This window comes from Amblyomma americanum, chromosome 1 (assembly GCF_052857255.1).
Source record: "Amblyomma americanum isolate KBUSLIRL-KWMA chromosome 1, ASM5285725v1, whole genome shotgun sequence".
Lineage (NCBI taxonomy): Eukaryota > Metazoa > Arthropoda > Arachnida > Ixodida > Ixodidae > Amblyomma > Amblyomma americanum.
Genome location: NC_135497.1, coordinates 127,381,260 through 127,388,531, shown reverse-complemented (window position 1 = coordinate 127,388,531; position 7,272 = coordinate 127,381,260).

Genomic DNA, 7,272 nt, shown 5'->3' with positions numbered 1-7,272 from the left:
GCTGTTTATTGTACTTAAAGGGAAGGCATAAGATTTCCTGCTGATGACACACCACACTTTGTTTTGACATCTGTTCATCCCTTCTCAGCATGTTGCAAGCTTCGAAGTAAATTGTGCGAGTTCTGTAATCGGTTTTATCCTCATTATTTAATCACTTGAAAATCATTCTCAGGCCTGACAATGCGTCGTTAACAAGAAATCTTACATTCCTCCACGTAAAATGAGGTTGTTTTTTGAAGCTTGCTTTGTGTTCCTTGGGACATCCTGTATATATATACATATGTACGCAGTTGGAGTAAGTGTGATGTGATTGATTAGAAATGCTGAGCCATCTAACATGCTGCTATTCATGTTGAAATAGAAACATTGCCAAACCTTTTGTGGCTTTTAAGCTGTTGCTTCTGTCATTGTATGTTGTTTTTCTTTTCCTTGTTGCTGCCTGCTGCCAATGGAATGTGAAGAAGGTGAAAGAGTGATGCCATTTTTGTGGCCTGCGTGTGTGATTGTGCAGTGTTTTCTGCAAGGTGACTTAGTTTCTGGCATCTTGCGAGGCTGCCATGAGGTGTAGTGCTGTAATAGTCCTTTCACTTTTTTTTAATGTGTTGAGCGCTTGACAACACTGGCAAAGAAAAGTGGAGAAAAAAAATTATGGCTGTCACTGCAGAGCAAGGGTGTTGCTTTCGCCTACATTTAGTAAAGTTACATCTGCACAAAAGAAATTAACATTTGTAATTGAGAGTAATTGCTGCTGGCAGTTGAAGGCATTCATCTTATGTAACATGCAGACTACTGCTTAATTGACTCGAGATGCTTGAGTGAGCAATTTATATTGTAGTGCCAGAACTTTCTTCACTTGCATGCTTTGTCATTTTTTGTTTAGAAAGGATCAAAAACGAAACAAAGCCTTTCATTTGCAAAGGTATTACTTGTATAGTGTACATTCCCATGCAACTCCATGCTTTTTTTTCTATACAGTGATACTCTTCACTGTTCCTGGTGACACTTTGAAAGCCGAGTCCTCACATCTGTTTTATCATTAGGCCTTTGCCCTTTAAGATTTTATTCGGAGAAGACAAGTCAGGAATAAACATTTTTACTCACTTGATTTTTTGAGATGGCTGTTTGATTGTTGCTTACTCGTGTTGTCACCACCCAGTGATGTTTAATTAGCAAAACAGACATACTTATGAAATACGATTTACTAAAGAATGCACTGCAAAAAGTAAAGGACGAATTAATATAATTTAGTTAGCAGATGCCCTGTTTTGGTACTTCATTGCATACATTCAAAGACAAAAGCTGACACTGCATTGTGCGGTGTGACAAGGCAGCTGGGTTATTTTTTGTGAAAACCTGCAGCTATATTACCACATGCACTCATGTATGGGCCACATCCCCAACTTGCTTCATGTGTGCATAGCTTTTCCTACATGGTTTGTTACGCTGGGAGCTGATAGACGATAACTGCCTGCAACACCCTGTACGAACATGTACCGGTCGCTCCATTCACCAGACTACCAAGAACCGCAAACTTGCGGTGCCTCAGCGCTGCTAACTCTCCTTGTGCACTCGGCGTCACACCAGAATGGAAATGCTACCTCTGTGCGAAATTTGAGCCCGAACAAGCGAATGGTTAAGCAGAATGTTTTCTTCAGATTTTTTTCAGAACAACGCACTGTCAGTATAGAAAAACCTTGCATATCGTTGCGTATCTATCAAATTATAATTTTGAAAGTGGGCCTCCTGCTGTGAAACGGGCAACGTTTGTGCCCCTAGAGGCAAGCAGTGGCGAGAGGCGAGAAGCCACAGACAAATGTAGGTAGGACAGGTAGCTGAACGAGGAAGTAGTTCCTATAATTGAAGAATACATGGAAAGACAAGGACAAGACATGTTTATCTTCTTCCTTCTGTGTTCGTCGTTTTGTTTTCACAAGTTAGGAGTAGATGTTCGTTGTAGTTTCACTTTTTGAGGAAAATGGGGAGGGGGTTGTTCATCTTGAGACATGTAGCCCAAAAGACAGAGCACAGGAGTGACTCACACAACATTAGTGTTTGCGTTTTGTTCCTACTGTTCTGTGTGCTTGCACCCCTTGTCCCCAAATGAGGCATTGACATGATCTTACGTGGTGCTATGCTGGTAAAAGGATGTGTGCTGCATGCACATGGGTGTGTGGCATTCAGATTCAAGCACCAACACACGGGTTCTATTGCAGTAGGAATTACGGGAGGAAAAAAGCCTCAAGGATGTAGATAAATAGTTTAGTCCTTCAGTTTGCCTTTTCTGAAAAATTCGGTGGCAGGAGGTTTTAATACATGTCAGCCCACCCCTCATGTAATACTCCCTTGTGGGCCTTTGAGGTACAAATAAATAAAAAAAGTAATGCCCTTTCAAACAGTGTAATTTGCAGTTTTGGTGCAAGATTTTCGGTGGCCACTTCAGGGAGTGTTTGTCCAGAGCTTGTAGCGATTGCTAAATGGCGCTTGGCCCCAAGAACCGTACAGTTAACCAATTGCCCCTGTGCCTCTTGGTGAGAAAATCTGAGAGGTCAAAATGGCAATTTACAATAGCTGTGAACAATAATGAGCTGGATGTATTGCCGAAGAGAACCGAGGTCATCTGCTTGACAGGGGTAAGAATTTTGGGTTGGTTAGAGCACAGATGGCTTAACACCTCCTTCCGTATCTTAATAGATGTGGCATTGTTGGCATGTGTAATTAAAAATTTGTTTCGATGTGTGTGGCTGCTGAGCTGTCAGCTCGGGCATGACGAAGTTCAAAGCTCAACCAGAAGTACCTATGCTGTTTGAGCTCAGGGCAAGGGCTTTGAGCGAGGCCACTGCACTACCTCATTGTTGCACATTTGGCTTTCATGGTGCTCCAACTTCCTCCATCCCCCACCTCTGTTAGGAATGTCGCCATGGGGTCGAGCGAAAGTGGTGGGGTGTAATTAGAGCAGTGGCGTGGCCATAAGGTCCATCCGAACAGCACTGCGTAAGACTTGTTTGCTGGATTGGCCGCGCAGTCGGAACTAAGGTGAGTTATCAGTGGGCTACTGTGGAGAAAGACAGTAGAGCAGCGGAAAACATGCCACGAATGGTGGAGAGCTATAGTTTGGAGGCAACCTTTGATGCCTTTGTTGCCATTGTGGTCAAAGTTATCTGTGAGACCATCAAGGGCAGCATCTGTTCTGAATGCATCGCATAGCAATAGATCAGAGCTTCAATTTTATAGTTGGATCTTGGGCCTTACTGCAGGAGGTATATGAATCGGTTCAGATTTCACGTTGAGATGCATGCTGGCGCCTGCGCGCACATCACCTCTCGTACGCGTACGCCGCTTCCCTGGGGTGCTGGCTATTACTGATTGCGCGCTTTTAAGGCAAGAGCCTTAAGTGGCACATTAACGTCGGTACCCGGTTATGTTGTCGATGTCCAGGAAAAGTGGTTCACAACCCCCAGTGACATCATCAGCAAAGAGAAAACTTTCTTCCTAAGGTGGAGAGAATTGAACCAAGGACCTTCAGATTGCCAGGTGATCGCGCAACCCATGGGCCACAAAACCGCATTGCTTCGTGGCAAATAATGATTCATTTATTGTATGTGTTGCCCTAAGACTGTATGCTAATGAGATGGTGTGTCACTAGAAAGGAAGGAAACAATATAAATTAAAAAGTGGATGTTTTTCGCCTTCAAAGCATGGAACTAGTCTCTAGTGCCCTCCGCAATTTATTCTTGTTTAGGGAGTCGCCGCGGTGGCTCATTTGTTATATGGTGCTCGGCTGCTGACCCGAAAGACTCTGGTTTCATCCCGTCTGCGGCAATCTCATTTCGGTGGAGGCGAAATGCTATAAACCCCTGTACTGTGCGATGTCAGTGCACTTCAAAGAACCCTGGTGGTCAAAATTCCCGGAGCCCTTCACTATGGCATCCCTCATAGCCCGTGTTGATTGCTTTGGGACATTAAACCCCCATATACCCTATGTTTGCTTTGTATATGCTCATCTCCACAAACGCGAGGCCAAAGCATGTCAGATTCGAGGAGAAGCATGGACTCGGTATGCAGCAAAAGTAATATCGCTAGTAATTAATTACTTTTCCGTGAAATTACTGTTTGAAGGTAGTTTATTACATTACTAAATTGCCAGGCCACAAAAGTAATGAATTACATTAAATAATTACTGAGAAAAGTAATTTATTACTGTAATTATATTACAGTTATTTAATTGCTGGCGAGTCTGCCACACACTGATTTCAAGATGATTGCGCACTGGTTTTCAATGAATGCGAAATCCTGACATAACTTCTGCAAATGGTGCGAAACAAGGCCTTTTGCATTTTTAAGGCAAAGGTTTTTGCCACCTTCCCTTTTATTTTTGTTTGCCTCGCCCCCTTTCCCCCTTCATATTTTTTTTGATGTTATGAGTGCAATGTTTTAACAATAAGCTTGAATTAGCCCCTATGAAAAATATTTTTGCTGATCTGCACGTGACTGTCTCTATGTCCAGGTTCTGCGCCATTTCCTAGTCCCTGGCATTTATTGGCACTTTCACTTCAATAAAACTTTTGTGAATGTGCAGGCACAAATTTTGAAAAGTTCCTTTGCTAGCGCTTGCAAGTTGTTTCCATATTTTTGTTTTCCATGGGTTGAAGTTTCATGGCATGTCCAGTCCGTCAACTATTTCTTACCGTTCTCAGATACTTTGTCCCGTTACACTTGTGCATTGTGAAAGAGCCGCAGCTGCTCTTAAGATGCTTTGTGTCCTTGCCTTTGTGCAGGGCAGCAGCGGCGTCTTCTCCGCAGTGCTCTGTTGCATGTGGGCAAAGCATTCAAAGATGATTACTAGCTTGGCTGGCATTTTCTTGGTCTCTGAATGGCTCATGTGGTCAGAATTTGGCAAAATTATGGACATGTATACCAGGGAATCGTTTCAAAAAGTTTTCCAGGATTTGTATTGTGAATAAAAATAGCACAACACGCATAATTTTTCCTTTTGTGATACTGCAGATTACACGAACCAAGAACAGAACAGCAAGGTTCCACTGTATTTCTTTGAAGGGCTGTGACGGTTTTAAAGGGCGTCTAGCAACCTAGAATTGTCCAGAGGAATTTCGTTTACCTGGAAAAATCTGGCAGTTGTGAGGGATACCATCAAGAAAGTGGTCAAGTCTCGGAAAAGGACGGACTGAAATTAACGCAGAGGTCTGCTGCAAGTTTAAACGATACTGTGAGTGTCCAGCACATGGTCCGTTCTTATTGACATGACATAGTTTTATTTCTAATGAGTATTAGGCATGGCAGCCTGTCTGTTTTAGCTGTCTTTTTCTTGTCTTCAATTAAGTGAGCATTGTATATACCGTATTTACGCACATAATTTGCGCACTTTTTATTCAGAAATTTGGGCTCTAAGAAGGGGGTGCACAAATTACGTGGGGATTTCGCGAGGGCGACTTTAAAAACTCCACAAAAGTCATAACGCAATATAGGTATAGTGTAAGTTGCTGCGTACACGTCAGCACCCGAACCCGCACCCTACGCTGGCCGGCCCCCGAAAAAAAGCCAGCCAATTGTTCGATAGTTCCGGACTCCATAAGTTTGCTTTTGCAACTTCGTCTGGGAAAGCAACCGCGAATCAATAAATCAATTATCAGACCACACAATTCTTTAATAGTACCGCGCGAGTATCGACCAAACTGCTTGCCAGCGCCTTATCACGGCGCGGTGCTGAGAAGCCAGCGAGAATAACCACATACACACAAGTTTGCCGACACAACAATTGTCGTCTATGGACAAACTTGTGCGCACTCGGTTACTCTCGCTGGTTTCGCCGCTCCGCGCCATGATAAGGCGCTGACAAGCAATTCGAAACTTGCCATATATTTGATATCCCATCGCAAGACACGACCGAACAAACAAACACAAGCCGACAGAGAAAAGCGTAGCCGGCAGTCGAGTCACATGCATCAGCCAAACAAACAGCGGTGTTGGTTCTTCTATCAGCTGCTGATCCTCCCTGAAAGCGCTGCTGGCCGTTCCGAGTGGCGATGCCGCTGGTGCCACCGCGATTGTAACAGCGGCCCGACACCACCCTGAATGCCCAGTGCACAATAGATTCAAAAAGCCTTCCGAACAAACACGCGGAATAGTCGAATGCTACTGGGAAGAGCCCGCATGCATGATGGTGGTCTAGCGCAGCACGGTGCGTAAAATATGTGAGTAAAAAAATTTTTTTTGTAAACCCGGGTGATAAGTTAAGGGTGTGCAAATTATGCGCGTAAATACGGTACTAGTTGGTTCTGTACAGGTTGCCACACTCCTCATTAAAGGGACACTGAGGAGAACCCTATCAAAATTTTTTTGTTAGCAATATCTGATAGTTCGGCATTTCATGGCTTTGTGGACGCTTGTCCGGGAGCGAAAGATGCATTTATTTCAAAGAAATTTGGATTCGAAGTTGAAAAATTTTTTCCCGCCGCTCCGATTCAAACTCGAGAACTCTTATGAAGACACGGAGAACTCTTGTGACGACACAAAACGGAGTGACGTGAAACGTGACGTAAACGGAGACTCCGTGATTTCTGGCAGCTAGCGGTGCGGTCTAGCAGCTGCTGAAATGAAAGCTACCGCCGCCGCACGTTGAAGGCATCTATCGGGGGTCGCCACCGTCGCTTCGTTTACGTTTGCACCGGCGTCTTGCCAGCGTTACGATGGATCCCGTTCCCGAACCCGACGACGTAGTTATCGCAAAAACTCTGGCCTGCATTTCAGCGACCTCAGCCCCACAGAGCGTGCGATGCTTTTGAGGGAGCACGGTTTGGTTAGGCGCCGGCGGGTGGTTTCCCCCTTCCTCAGAGAGCAGCCGTTGCAAACTAAATATCATAACCCCAGTGCGGGGAGTCGCGAGGGGTGCGTTGCACCCATCGGAGGCTGGCCGGGGCTTTGGGGCCAACGGATTGCGATTCCTTGAACGGAGCGGTTGCACGGCGCAGCAGGCAGTTTCGAGGTCTCCCACGGTTGCAAGGGCCAAGTTATTTATTTATTTTTTGCCACAAAAAACAAATGGGTGCTCGAGGGCGGTCGCGTTTAAAGTCGGCGGCTTGAAACCAAGGCCGGCGCACGACGCTTCAACGGCTTCCGCTAGGTCCAACGGGTCCACTGGATCTGGCTCTCTCGCCAACTTGAATGTACCTTCAGATATGTACTGTGAATAGATTAAAATAGCCGAGCTCGAAAAGAACAGCTCCGCCGAACTGCCGCAGCTATTGAATATAACGC